At 37.5% G+C, this 15,280-nt stretch overlaps 1 long non-coding RNA gene across 21 annotated transcripts in view; it reads right to left on the minus strand.

Annotated features, from left to right (window-relative positions):
* Window positions 1-15,280, minus strand: part of LOC118522266 (uncharacterized) — a 436,304-nt gene that overhangs the window by 64,523 nt on the left and 356,501 nt on the right. For 17 of the 21 annotated variants that reach the window (XR_013447181.1, XR_013447184.1, XR_013447175.1 and 14 more), the window contains one exon: window positions 3,911-4,152. The exons of the other annotated variants lie outside the window; for them this stretch is intronic. This is a non-coding gene — a long non-coding RNA (uncharacterized LOC118522266). The remainder of the gene's footprint in view (window positions 1-3,910; window positions 4,153-15,280) is intronic. 21 annotated transcript variants of the gene reach the window in all.

Here is a 15,280-nt window from a genome sequence, read left to right on the forward strand (position 1 = left end):
CATGACCTGAGCCGAAGGCAGCCACTTAACCGACTGAGCCACCCAGGCGCCCCTTTTCTTTTATTTCTTATAAAGATGATTTAAGTATTATTTTAGTGGCCAATGCAAAACTCACTATATCCTACTAAAGAATTGTACACAAAAATATATAGTTATGTAAGAAGTTAGATGTAGAGATAATATCAGAACAAGGCTGCAATATTTTGGAGACAAATTTTAAGGATGTGAAGTGCCTTATTTGTGAATTGTAGAATAACATTAGAGTGGCAGAATCATCACATAAATTAGCACTCATGCTGGTATTGAAAGATAGCGGAGACAGAGAGGGAGAGAAAGAGAGGAAAGAGGTTTGATTGAGCTAAAAAAAAAATGCTATAGATATTTTGTTTTCAAGCCTGAAAAACATCTTGATCATGGCTTTAAAGATGGAATAGTATATCTCTCACTATTAAAGATAACACACCAACTAATGCCTGCAGTTTGGAAATAAGACCGAACAAATCAGAGAAGTCTGTTTATACTAATGAGCAGAAATCTAAAACTTTGTGTCTTAGGATGGCAATAATAAACATAAATGAATGAAGAGGTATTTCAAATAAAATTAGAGTTGCAGTACTCAGCAGTGATCTGTGTGGTTCACAAATACTGTCATAAGCTTAGATATTCACTAAAAGTTAATTTCTTACAATAAAAAAAGGTGATCTTGACAGTAAAAGGTCCTGACTTCATCAATTTGCTATCTGATTTGGCTTCAGATATTACTTACTATTTAGACAGAGTCTATATATTTCAGTATGATAAATGTAGATTTTAGAGAACATAATTTAATAGACATTTGTGGACAATGAAGTGCTTGTACAACTATTAGCAACCTTAGGTTTCCACAATTTCTATACTAAATATTCTCTGTGTACATCTATCAATAAATATTACTATTTTTATCTAAGACTTCAAAAGTTATTCATTAGCTTTGGACCAATTTCCTCTCCCTGTCCCATCGCTAAGTTGGAGAATGATTTTTCACCTGTTGCTACTCCCACACTTACAGGGACAAGAGTAGCATACCTTCTGTGTATTTCTACAGGGATCCACTGCCCTTTCCATGCCCTGTTCTCTCAAAACCAAACTCTGATAAGGATCAAGAACAAACAACAGAATCTTCTAGAAACACAATTTAAACATTTTAGTTCCTTAGTAAGTGCTCTACTTTTGGATCTTTTCCTTTTTGAATTTTTTTTTTAATTCTGAAATTTCATGAAAGTGTTGCTGTATCTCAGATGTGGGTTTTTTTCCTCTCTTTTTTGGAATGGCTTTCCTAATCTAGAGAGACCTAGTAGGATTTAGTAAGTTCAGCAAGAATTCAGAGAAAAGGAGACATTAAGGTCATACAATTCTGTTTCCAGTTCAGACAGCTGGAATCTTAGTGACACCCTGGTCCACTGTAGGTGAAAAGAATAGGGGAGAGTATAAGGATGGGGTGGCTAAAGCATCTGCTAGTAATAATGTGTCTGTTAGCCTAGTGTCTCATTTGGGAACATGAGGTAGCTGATGAAGATGTGGGATTTCTGTCAGTACTAATGCTCTGTTTCTCTATTTGAAAATGGAGAAACATCCATTTTTGAGAAGAGCTGCGGTATTTCAGAATAAAGAAAAAAAAGACCTGGACCCTCCTTTGTGATGGTACCAGGTAGGTTCTCGGTTTGAGGTAGTATAAGGACCACTGAGGGTTTTTGCATCTGTGCTTAGGTTTATATCTTTAGTTGATCATTTGAAATAATTTACGAAAGCACGTGTTTGCTCTTTCCTTAGAAAGAAGTTGGAAAAAGTCTATAGATCCATTCAAATCAGCCTAGACTTATACATCAAATGCTTGAAAGAAATTAGTGGAAGTTTAACAGAAATAGAAAGTATGATCTGTTTGGTCACTTCCCTTAAGAAGAAATTCTGTGGGCAGGGACACAGGAATCAGCAGCAGGCAAACCTGCTGAAGTAATTTTCAATAGAGGAAACCATAGAAATTTGAAATCCTTTTAATTCACTGTTTATTTAAAAAAGATCATAGAGTAAAGCAGCCATATGTGGATCATACATGAAGCATAGGCAGACACTTTCTCTTTTACTTTATCCTCAAATTCAGGGTACTTACCACGAAGTCAAGCACAATGTAGGAGCCTAATCAATATTCATTAACTACATGATCAGTCTTTTTTTTAATCCCCCAGTTATTTAATTCATTGCATTAAAGGCTATGCAAATCTTGTAGCAGGTCATTTTGCTTAACTCTGTAAACAGACAAGCTAAGACTGATACAGAGGGCTGACTGTAGAGTGAGCTGTCTCACTAGTTCAGAATGATTACCTTTGAGTTGTATTCTAAATGGTGGCCAACCTTAAGAAATGAGCAAAACTGGCAATTAGATGGGACCGAGCACAGTTCCCCAGAAGATGGCAGCTACAATGCAAGAAAAATGAGGAATGAGACCTTTACATTATTTGGGATTTAATGATTTTTAAAATAACCTCAGAAAAAGTCTTAATATTATCCAATATCAGAAGGGATTTCTTTCTTAATGTTGGACTTGGTTTCTAGCTATTGAACTATTGAATACATGTCATTCTCCAGTTTCAGAGACTTAAGCAAATGGACCAAGAGAATTGGACACATTTAGCAGGTTTTTTTTATCAGCCCAACACCCTTTAGCCAAGAGCCAGTGGAGCCCAACATCATGGCACATTTCCCCACAATATACTCACACTCAACCAGCACCTAGGAGGGAAAAGTGTGAGGGCTATTGAGCACTGAGAATTTTTCCAATGAATCACAATTATGTGAACACCTGTGCTAACTAAGTTTGTGCTGATCCACTGTGAAAATTTGCAAAGTGCTCAACAGCCCTGAGAATTTCTCATTTATTATCTCGGGTGGGGTGGTCCGCGGCTGCACATTAGGTTGCAGTGTGAAGCATGTACGGACACGCATTCAAGACCTCATCTAGGACCTTTTCATTCTACCTGCAGGGTACAGCTGTGCCTCTTAACAGGCCAGAGTTCTGCTTCTGAATTTCTGCCCAGAAAAGTTAAGGGCAAATACAAGAACCCTTCATCTGCAAATGAAATGATTGTAGAACATGCAATACCTTTACTTACATGTCGAGAGGAATTTACTGTAGGATTTATCTTGGGAAGAACCTGATGATCAGTGATATCTTTATGAATACAGGATCATCATATATTAACCAACTGAAAAAGTGTCTGACCTCTAAAGGATGAGAATGGACTTTACTCCTAAACATGGCTTTTGAACAACCATTAATTTATTTTTTTTCTTAAGACATAAAGAAAAGATCCCAAAGAATCTATAGGTTAGTTTATTTTTAGTCAATGATTGATGAGAATAGGAAAATAATTTGTGAATAAAGTCATCAAAACAGCTTGTCAAAGGCTGGACATAAGCAGTGAAATTGAAATCAGTGAATACGCTGGACACACAGGGACAAGTGTCGATTCCACAGTAAAGGTTTCACATATGCCTGGGCCAGTGGCTTTCTTTGAAAGTGTTTTCTGTCTCGAAAACTATAAACTACTGTGTGGTCTCTGAAATGTTAATGCAATGTCGAGAACAGAGTTTTTCCGTGTAGCTCTGTAGACAAATTGATATATTTACCAAAGATTCTTTGGTGAAATATCCATTTGTTACTTTGAATAATTAAGTTTTTTTTTATACTTTATTTTTTAAAGTTTATTTATTATTTATTTATTATTATTATGAATAATTAAGTTTAATAGGAGACGATAAATTCAAGGATAGGAATATAAAGACTAGGGACTACCCTGGGAGTGTAAAGTTCTATTTATTAAGTGATATGCTAGACTCTGGAACTTCATCATTTCCAACAACATCATGTTCTTACCAGTAGGAGAAATGCCCAGAGTCTGCTGTGGCTAGTGCGGTTGTCACTGAAGCCAGTTTGGTGCTAGATAGTAGACGACATGATGAAAGGGCAGCACTGCAACCCTCGAGCAGTGCTGGGATATGAATGTCGGTGGGAGGCACTCAGGAGAAGCATCCGTGCTGGGTACCCCTGGCTTGATGCCAAAGATTTTCCTCAGAAATACTAACATCTTTCTGCAGCTGGGCCCATGACACCCATCTCTAGGAGAGGAAAGTGTGAGGTTAGGGGAGTGTATGAGGAGGAGAGAAAAGCATCAGCAGGTTGGACTAGATCCATGAATCACCTACTTTCACCTAAAGATTAGATGTATTGGGTTTTATGAGCACCAGCCATATGCTAAGCACTTAACACACATGATCTCATTTAATCTTCATTACAGCATAAAATGGAAGTGGGTTTTATCCCATTTTGCAAGATAAAAAAAAAAAAAAAATGAAAGCTTAGGTTAACTGATCCACATTTATGTCAGAGTCAGACTTGAACCCTTGACTAGCTGACGCCAAAACTCAAGACTTTAACTACTACACAATACTGCCTCCCAGTGGCTGGAATTTGGTAAACATTCAGCCAAGGTCAGCTACTGAAGTTGGTGTTTTTCTTAGGGGAAACTGAGCTCAATTCTTCAAATTGAGCTCAGTATCTCAAAGACACGTAGAAAGTGGCCTTGCTCATCAGAATTATTGACATGTTGGCTGTCGCTTATATAAAAGTGGCTGGTTCAAACCGAGTTCCAAGTGTGATTGTGAGCAAACAAATAGGTGACTGTATTGTTTATGAAGCAAATATTTTGAATTAATTCCCACCCAAATATAGACGTCCTTGGTGTTTCCCTGAAGCATAATCTGCGCAAACAGACTTGCGGCAAGCACAGAAGTGCTGCAGTGTCAGCATTGTAAAATTGTATGAGTATTGCCTTTAGTGGCCAAAAAGCATAAAATAAAATAAAATGTAAAGAGATAAATAAAAACTCGAGGAAGAAAAAAAAAACACATCTTGTACAAGGCTATGAGATACGTATTAGTTCATAGAGTATGTCTTGAGGTGTTAAGGGAATTTCTTTTTGAGTTTTAAATTAGAGTAAAGGCAAAAGAATATGTGTAAAAGAAGGGACAAGACTTAGCTGTACACAGAAAGGCTTAGCCAAGGGCAAAATCCTAAAGTAGGTACTTTTCATGTACACGCCTAACACACACACACACACACACACACACAGAGTTGTTCTTCAATGCCTTTTCCTCAGCTCTCACTATCCTCTCTCCTCAACCTCCAAAGCATTCACTATTTGGTGCTTCCTCTGGTCCCCTGTTCTTCTGCACTTCAAAATCCCACCAGACAGCTTCTTACAGTATAGATTTTTCTTCTCTTCACCCATCAAAATATGACAGTGAACTATTCCATTTTCCCCCAAGCTATTGTTAGGTAACTGGTTAACAGCTCATATGAACATATTTCTACTAGATCTCAATGAATGATAAAAGTTTAGTGTGCTATTTTCCTTAATCATATTTATCTCACATTATGAACTCTTCTGGATAAAATGCCTCAAGTCAAAGGAATTAAAATTCCAAATGAAGGGAATTTCGGACCCTGTGACAAGTTGGTGGGAAAGAGATTTCTGCAAGGCTGTTTTTGCCCCGTGGTTCCCTGAAATATGTTTTGAATGTTGATGTTTGCTTTACCTGTGTTTAGAGCTGACCACAGTGAACAGGTGTATTGAAAAATTATATCCCTGAGAAGAGAGGTCACTGATAATGGCGTTAATGCTGCTGGTTCTTACTTCCTACTAAACAGTGCTTCAGTATGCAACATGTTACACTTGATGTCTGGTAAATGGATATTAGTGACCTTGAGTCAACCATCTTTGCCTTCTTTAGACATCTCATAGCACTGTAACATTTTAAATTTATAGTTGTGTTTACTTTTTAAATGGAGTTTGGAAGTCTTTAAACTAGATAGATAGATTGAAATGAAGACACAAAAGAGCCTGGAAATGCTTGGATTGACACCACATATCCCACCAGTTTTAATATAACTCAGCAGTTAATGCACTGAGATAGCAGAACCATTAAGATCTATCACATTAATACATAATTCGGGATCTGTGAATCATTGACACGGTACATTGCCACGTCCTTACCATCCACCATGTCAATGCATTGTTTTTATGATATTAACTGAATCTGGGCTATAAGCTTTAAAAGTTTCGGATGGGTATTAAAGAGGGCACATACTGAATGGAGCACTGAGTGTTATACGCAAACAATGAATCATGGAACACTACATCAAAAACTAATGATGTTATGTATGGTGATTAACATAACACAATAAAAATAAATAAATAAATAAAAGTTTCTGGACCAACTTCTTCATTCATTATGAAGAGGATATAGTTTCCGGTAGCTCTAGCCTTTACTAGACACGCAGAGGTTCTCTTCCTTTCCCCTGACTTCTCTCCGCCACTGTGGCCGACATCATCATGGTCTCTTCCACATTTACGTTTACAAGACTGCCAAAGGATGAATTCTTCCAAGGAGGGGTGTAATTTACAAAAAAGGCTCATTGTGTTGTCACTGTCGTATTTTGTAACATTTTAAAATGTGGTTTTAAACAACAACAAAGGTCTTTAGTATAAAAATTAAAACATCACAAGCCAGAAAGGAAAGGATTCTTCTCTTTCATCCCCTAAATTACACAACACAGGTGGCCTTGTTCTCAGTTGGACAATGCATCTATGAATCGTGTTATATTCGTATGCATGATGGAAACCTATGTAGCAATCACAATAAATGAACCAATTCTACATGCAACGACGCAGATAAATCTTGAAAACATAATGGTGAGTGAAAAAGCAAGTGGCAGAGTGATGACATTAATGTAAGTTCAAAATCATAGAATGGTATGTTATTTATGGATATTTACATATGTAGTAAACATATACAAACATGGACGTGAAAGTTACCAATTTTAAGACAGTGGCTATTTTACCCTTAGGAACATGGGAAAATAGAAGTAAAGGAGCTTCATGACATCAGTTGAGGGCACAAAGTGGGTTTCCAACACTCTCTGTAACATTTTATTAGGAAAAAAAAGACTTCAAACAGCTATGTAAAACTTTCTATAATGCATTAACATTTGCTAAATCTTAGTGAACATGAGTGTTTATTATTCTCTGTACTTTATGTGTTTGAAACATTTCATATGTGTTTGAAATATTTCATAACAACAATAATGAGAATGATAAAGGAAACTTCCAGTTTGAAATGGAACTAGCTAGTCATTCTCAATACTGTCTCTTCCAACTTTTCCCTCACATTCCCAAGGAGAGATGAGACAAGATGAAAGGCCACAGTTCAAACTAAGGCATGCCAGCAAGTTAACTCTAGAATCCTAGAATCTGGGAGGAGTTCATAGTATAACTGCAGCGGGACTGAATGGAGAAAACTTGCCCAGTATTTAGGTAATAGCAGCCTATGTTTGATTTGACCCCTGGCGAACAGAAGTGTGTATGTGTAGTAGGAGGGCTGTGGGTGTGGGTGGTGATGCCCAAAACAGAACTATTTGTTAAAAATAAAATGAAACGTGCTTATTGGAATATTTTGAAAATACAGAAAGGACAAAGTAGGAAAGAGGCAACCAGGGTTATACTGTGTAAAGCTAGCCAGTCCTGCTTTCAACCTCAGAGCTATTGTGGCTTCCGGCAGTAGAAAAAGAAAGGAGATGTTCAATGACACTTCTGTAATTGATTGTACAATGAAGAGGTGAGATACACGTATATATGATCTATACGTGTGATCTATGTATATGATATATATATTATGATAGAATATTTTCTTTCCACATGAAATTTTTTTTTTCAAAATCTCTTTATTGCCTATTCTTTTCTTAACTTTAGTTCCCTATAGAAACATTCAGTGTCTGGAGAATAAGAAAGAGGGGGAAAAGGGCTTTTTAAATTAAAAAAACCACGAAAGCATGCCACAACTTTGTTGGAAAAAACCAAACTTACATTTTGGGGCTCTACCTTTAAACCAAGTGACTTTATTGGCATAAAGGGACATTTGTGGAAAGAACTAGAATGCCAAAATGAATTTCTGGATGTAGAACTTCTTCCCCTACTTTTATATCGAGGATTTTTTTTTTATGATCAGATCATATATTCCTCAAAAAAAAAAAAAAATGGTTTTAAAGGAAACTCTGGTCCACCTTTATCTCTAATGGCCCGGTTGGGAGTTGCTATAATAATCCTCTTGCTTTTATGTGGCCATCTGGAGGCCTATTAAAAGGAGTATCTAAAACAGACTCCCCAAGTGTGCTGAGTTTGTACGTGTTCACCAAGTCACCAAAACAGGAGCATTTTTCCTACTGCAGGGAGAAATGACCCTTTACAGAGAGGGGTGGGGTTGGGGGGTGTGGAGAGAGAAAAGACACAGAACCAGCAAGAGGCACAGCTTGACCTTTTCCCCTTGCCATTGTGCACAAGTAGTAAGAATAGTGGTTGATTCTGGTGCATGTATTTCAAGGGTACAAAGATCTACAGCAAGGTTTCTTTACACCTCTGGGGCTCTGTGATGAGATGGAAGAGGTTAGGGAATGTGGGAACGGGAAACATTGAGAATTTAATGAAGCATCATGTTTCAACTGGATAATATTCCGTTTTGATTTGTGTGGAAAGCAAATATGAAGTATTGAAATAATATTTCAAGTTCCCAGTTTTGTGGCTCACATGGATATATTTTTCTTGCCTTTCTGAAAACTGCACCTTTCATCAAAAGTCTAATCCAACAGAGTTTAGGACATAAGGGTAGGTTGTGAAATGGAATTAGATAAAAGTTGGCATTTGTCTTCGGTAGATTATTAAAATCACCGCGGTAAGAAATCTGCTCATAAAGATGGAACAAGTTAGCAGGGGCTGGATATCATTTGTCCAAAATAGAGTCTTTTCTCTACACTCATTAACCATCTCTCCCAGTAATGTGGTTGAATCCTATTAAACCTGATACATCAAAAATTAAAAAAAAAAAATTTAGTTGCTGTTTCCAACTGCATTACAACTCAGATCCAGGACCGAATAAGATGCATTCATTGCTTTACTGCTTCACCGAAAAGCCACTCTTAAAACATAATTCCTTAATGAAGTCCGTTAATTTGTTCGTGGCAGTACACAAGCTGTTCAAAATGACACAGAATTGCACTCTGTTTTCTAACCCCTGCAGTTTCTTCTGTTAGTCACTCTGTCTTGTGTTGTTATCCCATGGATAGTAATTATTTTATAGTGGCTGTAATTAGGAGAGAATTAGGCTTGGTAAACAAAACCTGCCTTCTCCTGTTAATAGCTAAGGATAATAAATTTGGCTCTGACATTCACTATATTTGGACAAGCCTTGGCCTACTTCCAGTTTTCCCAATAAGAACTTTATTATATAATTATGCCTTGGAGGGGCTCATATTACAAGGTAATTTTTTTTTTGTAAAGACACATATTGCATGGCTTCCAGCCAGTAAATGATATACTGTAATATATGCCTCCAATAAATGTTTTAAGCAAAACCTCTCTAAGCAATATTCTGCTGGAGCTACACACTGCTCTTCGGCATATATTATTTACGGAATTTGTGGAGTTTTTCATAATGTAAATTATTTCCTTTACTCACATTGTCTAATATTATGACAAGTCACTAAAAAGGGGGCTTAAATTGTTTCTATCAGCCAATGACATATTTGGGTCCTCAATTTCCCATACCCCAGTCCCTGACGCTGGTATCCATCAGAAGGTACCGAAAAAAAGTGTATGTAAGCAACATGCCATTCTTTTGTAAAGATTGGCTCTTATTTTGCACAAGTGATGCTATATTTTCTTGAAACAATTGATATCCTTTTCCGTTTTTAACACAAGTGAAATAAAATTATTGTGTCCCACTGCAAGCCATATCCCTGATGATTCATTTGCCTTTGGTTGAACCCTAACTGAAAAGGTCACTCAAACTTGTATAGATCCACAATAATACATGACATCACAAAGCGCTAAAGTGAAGAAAACAACACTGAAAATAGGTTCAAAAGCAAAATCATAAAAATACAACATTTACTTGGAAAAATCGTGAGAAAAGAGACCTAAGTATCATTAATTTCATAGCAAGAAAAAAAGTCCATGTAAATGTAAGGAAATGCAAAGGAAAGACATAAGATATTGGTTTTTTAGAAGTTAAATTCAAATGGAATACTTCTTAAGTTTTTTCATATTCAGCATAAAGAGTTTACAAGGAAGGACAATAGCATTTTCAAAGGTACTTTGGAATTTTTTTCCCCACTCAGACTACGTTTAAAACCTGATGTAAAGTGAAAAATTAAAACAGCTTATACACATAAAATCCACCCCCTAACCCGGAAGAAAAAAATATGTCTTAATCATCTGCAAACTAAAGGCAAGAATTTCATCACTGGGAATAACTCGATATCTGCCTCAGTTACCCCCATTCCCTTAGCATGTGTATCAGCGCCCCCTTAAAGAAGGAGCTGACTGGTTTTTGAAATGGTTATTAACTATTGATTAGGGCTTCCCGGTTTATTTGGTCAGATTTTCAAAGGGCCCTGATGTGAAAGTTCATATGTATTGTGCCATGTTCAAAAAGTCTTTCTTCAAGTGAGATTCCGTTCTGATTCTGGCCTCTCTGTTCCCATTCCTGGCTGCATTTATTCTTCTGCTAAAGTAGAACCCTCACTCTCAGCAGAGGGCGACTTCAATTGTGTTAGGTATGTTCTAGAATCAGAAATTTCATTGACCTCCATTCTCCCCATTTCTGCCCTGGGGTTGACCACAGCATGGAACCAAGAGACCTCTCTGATTATTTTTATAAAGTTCTCTACTTATTTTCACAAAGTCTTGCACCTAAAATAATGAATGAGTGTCTATTATATTTCTGTTTGCTAAATAGCACAGAGTTTAGGCATTCAAATTTAATGCTCCCTTTAGGAAAAGTAATTACAATTATTGTTCACTTCCAAGAATACCATTCTCTGACAGTAAGGTTGCACTATCAAAAAATGCATATTCTAAGCTGACATGATTGCTGGGGAAATTATTGGTAATTCAGTTCAATGGAGCATTTATTGAGTATCTACTACATCCACTGAAGTGTCATAAAAACAGGAAAATTTTAAGTAGGTCAGGTTTGTTTTCCTGCTAATTTAAGTAGCTTGAAGCCCTTAATGCAAGATCTTGCTTATCCTCGGGAAATTCCAGAAGGATGTCGAGGAAAATCCTGTCTCCCACATTGGCAGTGGTTGCTAATGCTACTGCAGTTTCTTTTCTTCTTTGCTCTTCAGAAGAAACAAAAGCACAGTGAGATTAAGTGGCACGCTCAAAACAATGCAGTAAATCAATGGTGAAAGATTGTCCAAGACCAGTGATTCAGAAACCAATCCTCTATGTGTAGCTCCTGTCCTGTCATATTAGAATTATGCCGATAAGCGCTCTAATTAGAAAAAAAATATTAATTTTACTACTGCTGATCAGTAGGTACTAAATCTTCATTCCTTATAGTAACAGTAGTCACAAAAATAGAGCAAGAAAACGGGGAAGTATGGCAGGTTTGTGTGTGTATATTTTCCTCCTAAGAAAATGACCATTATGGAACTAACATCATTAAATGACAGTTTTCACATTTTAGCTAGAAAAAGAAGTTATGTCTCAGGGTGCTTCTCTTTTTTTTTTTTTTTTTTAATAATGGAAAGTACCTTTATTAGGATGCAGAGATTACCATTACTGTACTACCTAAGTGGCTGAAATAATTATTTTGATGAGTCTGTAAATAGACTGTCAGAGAGACTCTTTGGATTTTGAAGGCACGTATTGGCATTAAAATTGAAGTCTTTTTGTCTCCATACTGAATTTGAAAAAAAAAAAACCACAAAAATAACGACTCGAAAAATGACAGAATCATAGACACTAGAGATTTGGAAAGACCTATGAAGTCATCTCATTTAGCCCCTCTCACGTGGCTTTCTAAGAGACATTTGTGCACTGACATTTAGCATGCTTCTAGAATTGTGTGTTCCACTTCCGAGGAGACACTTGCACTGTATCACTCTGAGGAGAGCAACCTTAAGTCTTGACTTGCTAACCCGCCGTGGTCTTAGCCCTGTATGCAACACACTGGCCAGGTGAAGATCTTTTCTTTTTTCCCCTTCTGTGACCTATTATGTCCTTGAGATCTCCTGCTTACAAAACTCCCTTCTAACTTCAAAGCGTATGACAGTCCTATGGAGTTGGGTCATGATTTGGCCACTCTATTAAGTTGTTTTAATCCATCCTCATAAATCAATCCCTTTAGCTCTTTATCATGGTGGTGGCTGTTTTGTGACACCTTCCCAGTTTTTGACACGATTCTTATATTGGAATCTCTCCTCCCCAGGCAGAATCCTAGGTGAGGACTGTGTCTTGGCAAGTACAGAGTAATCATACTGTCCTATAACCCTGAAGGTATTAGTACACTGAAGTGTTGAACGCAGAAGCTCCTGAATTGAAAGAGGTAAAGAAAACCTCAGTCGTAGTATTTTGCTGACCTTTTATCCTATACAGTGCATTCACTACAGAAAGCATCCCCATCCTAACACAACGCACAATAATATATGGTCTTGCTGGAAAAGACCAAAAAAGTCAGTTTGTATCAGAGCAGTTAACTTGGCTTCCACAATTCCTCCCCTGCTGCTCTCCTAGTCCCACTTCGGCTGTATTTCACTCCATTAACTACAGCAATGGGTATTTGCTCTCAATAAATGTGTGTGGGTGTGTATATGTGTTTGTATTTGAAAAGAGTTTATGCAGACAACTCCAAATAGCTCCAAAAGTGATTGTACAATTAAAGAAACTATTTCCCTGCTGTTGAAGGCTATTTCTTAAAACATAATCTGTCAGCCTAGGCTACTGAGATTGATGTTCTGAATACATTTTTCTCTTTAAACCCTAACGAAAGATCTTCTTCAAGTCTCTGCCCTAACTTCATCACTCTTATCCTCGATCTTTCTTGTAGTCTGATTGTGAGATTAATTCCCAGAGGGCTATCAACATCCACTGTGGCTGTTAAAGAAACCGGTTCAGGTTCGGGTCTTGTAAGGTTCTGAACTCTCTGTAGACTGTTCCAAGCACTTTGAACTGAAGTTTTGAATTTTTCTATTAGCTAGTGGAAATGGTAAAAGGAGCTCTCACACAGTGACTTCCAACTGCGGTGAGCTTGGCACAATCTGATCTGCTTCGACGGGGCAAAGAGCAATTTGGGGTTTACCTGGGAAGGTTACTATAGTCACAACATGTTTGAGTTTTTTCTGGGAAAAGATAGTATTTTGGACACAGTCTTAACACTAATAACTTGACATGCAAGTTGGATTGGCTCTGTTTTATATTGACAGACATGTGCCATGCGATGGGAGGGTTCAAAAATTTGCTTGAGAGTATCTGTGGTCATGACTCTGTAGCTAATTAAATCAAGAAAGTTCAATACCTTTGTCAATTGAAATTTTGAGAAAATATTGAGAAAGCCAACATAATTTCTTAAGCTGGCATTCATATGGAAGGCCAGGCATAAGCTTTGTGAAATGTACCTGAAATGTTATCCTAAAGCGTTCAGTAGAGAAAGATGAGTAGTACATTGGTGTCCAAGCTTTTAAGAATTTTGGGAGACATTTCTTTACCTAGTAGATGCCTCTCCTCTCTCTGTTCAGCAGTTCCAAGGGTGTCTTTTATAGGGAATAAGGCCTTACACATCTTAAAGTGAGGTTTATACTACAAATATATCCAGCAACATTTTAGTTTAAACTAAGCTCTAAATGGCTGATCATTTATAATGCAGAGGTCTTAGTGAGGAAGCAGAAAGGCCCCATAAGAGGTGTTATTAAGACAGAAACAAGAGACCTAACATTGTAAGGACAAACTTTACATTTTTCTTAATTGCAACTTTCTCAGATCAAGGATTAGGTGACTTTGAGAACTCCCTAAACCTCAGTTTCTTTATCTGTAAAATGTGAGGTTAGAGGTGATGTGTTCAGTAGCTTTTTTTTTTTTTCCCCTCAATATGAAAACCACACCTCCTTCTTAGGTAGCTTCTACCTTTTGGACTACAAGGATGAGAACCTACCTTCACTGGCCCAGTCTGAATCTCTTTCTAAAGAAGTTTAATTTAAGCAGAAACATACAGAGTAAGATAGAGTCAGCTACCCCATGAAGGAGGCACCTGGAGAGAATGTACACTAAACCCATCCACTGCTGAGGTCCGCACCCCATTTCTTTCTTCTTGGAACTTGATAGCCCAGCCACTCTTTCAATTTTATGAGCTGTCTTTGTAGACTTCCCATAATCTCCCTTCTTGCTCTTTTGACTTCAACCCCATGAGAGTCCATTTTTGATGCCTCCAACCAGAGCACATTAATTGATGCAATCATCTTGCTGCAAAATATCTCATTGATGCAATAAGAGAGGCCCTTCACTATCCCAGTGGTTCTTTACTTTGGCTGCATAATAGACTGACATGATGGGGAAAGAGATGTTAAAAGCAAACAATATTGAGTTCAAATCCCAGCTATGCACCCCTACTCATGTCACTTACTCGGTTTCAACTTTAGTTTCTTCATCTGTTACATGGGGATCCTAATATGCACCTTGAAGTATTAATAAGATTATTCATTGAAGATGGCAACTCTGTATTAAGGCACCTTTGTTCACCTTTCTTTTTTCTTTCTTTCTTTCTTTCTTTTTTTTTTTTTTTTGAGAGAGAAACAGAGAGAAAGCACTCAAGGGGGGAGGGGTGGTTAAGAAGAGCAGAGGGAGAGAGAGAATCCCAAGCAGGCTCCACATCCAGCAAGGATCCCGAGGGAGGGCTTGAAATCACAATCCTGAGATCATGACCTGAGCTGAAATCAAGAGTGTGAAGCTCAACCAACCGAGCCGCTCAGGAGCCCCTGTTTGTTCACCTTCTAACTCAGTGCATAAGTCACAGTAGGCTAGTCCCAACAAACACGGGGGCCGGGGTTGGGGGGCGGTGGTAAAGAGGCAGACTTGGGTTTCAGTTTCTGGTCTACTTTTTCCTATCTCCATGACCCTCAGAAAGTTTTTAAAAACTCCTCAGTGGCAGTTTGCATATCTTTTAAAGAGGTGATAACAGCCACTACCTTTTAGTGTTGCTGTGAATATTAAATGATATGCAAACATGTAGAAGCCAATATTATTACTATTAATACGGACAAATGTTTGCTGAAACAATTGAAAAGTAGACTTCAAGTAATGTACCCAATAAATATCGATGAGCTATTATTACACATCAGAAACTGTTCCAGATA

The sequence above is a fragment of the Halichoerus grypus genome, chromosome 4 (assembly GCF_964656455.1).
Source record: "Halichoerus grypus chromosome 4, mHalGry1.hap1.1, whole genome shotgun sequence".
Taxonomy (NCBI): Eukaryota; Metazoa; Chordata; class Mammalia; order Carnivora; family Phocidae; genus Halichoerus; species Halichoerus grypus.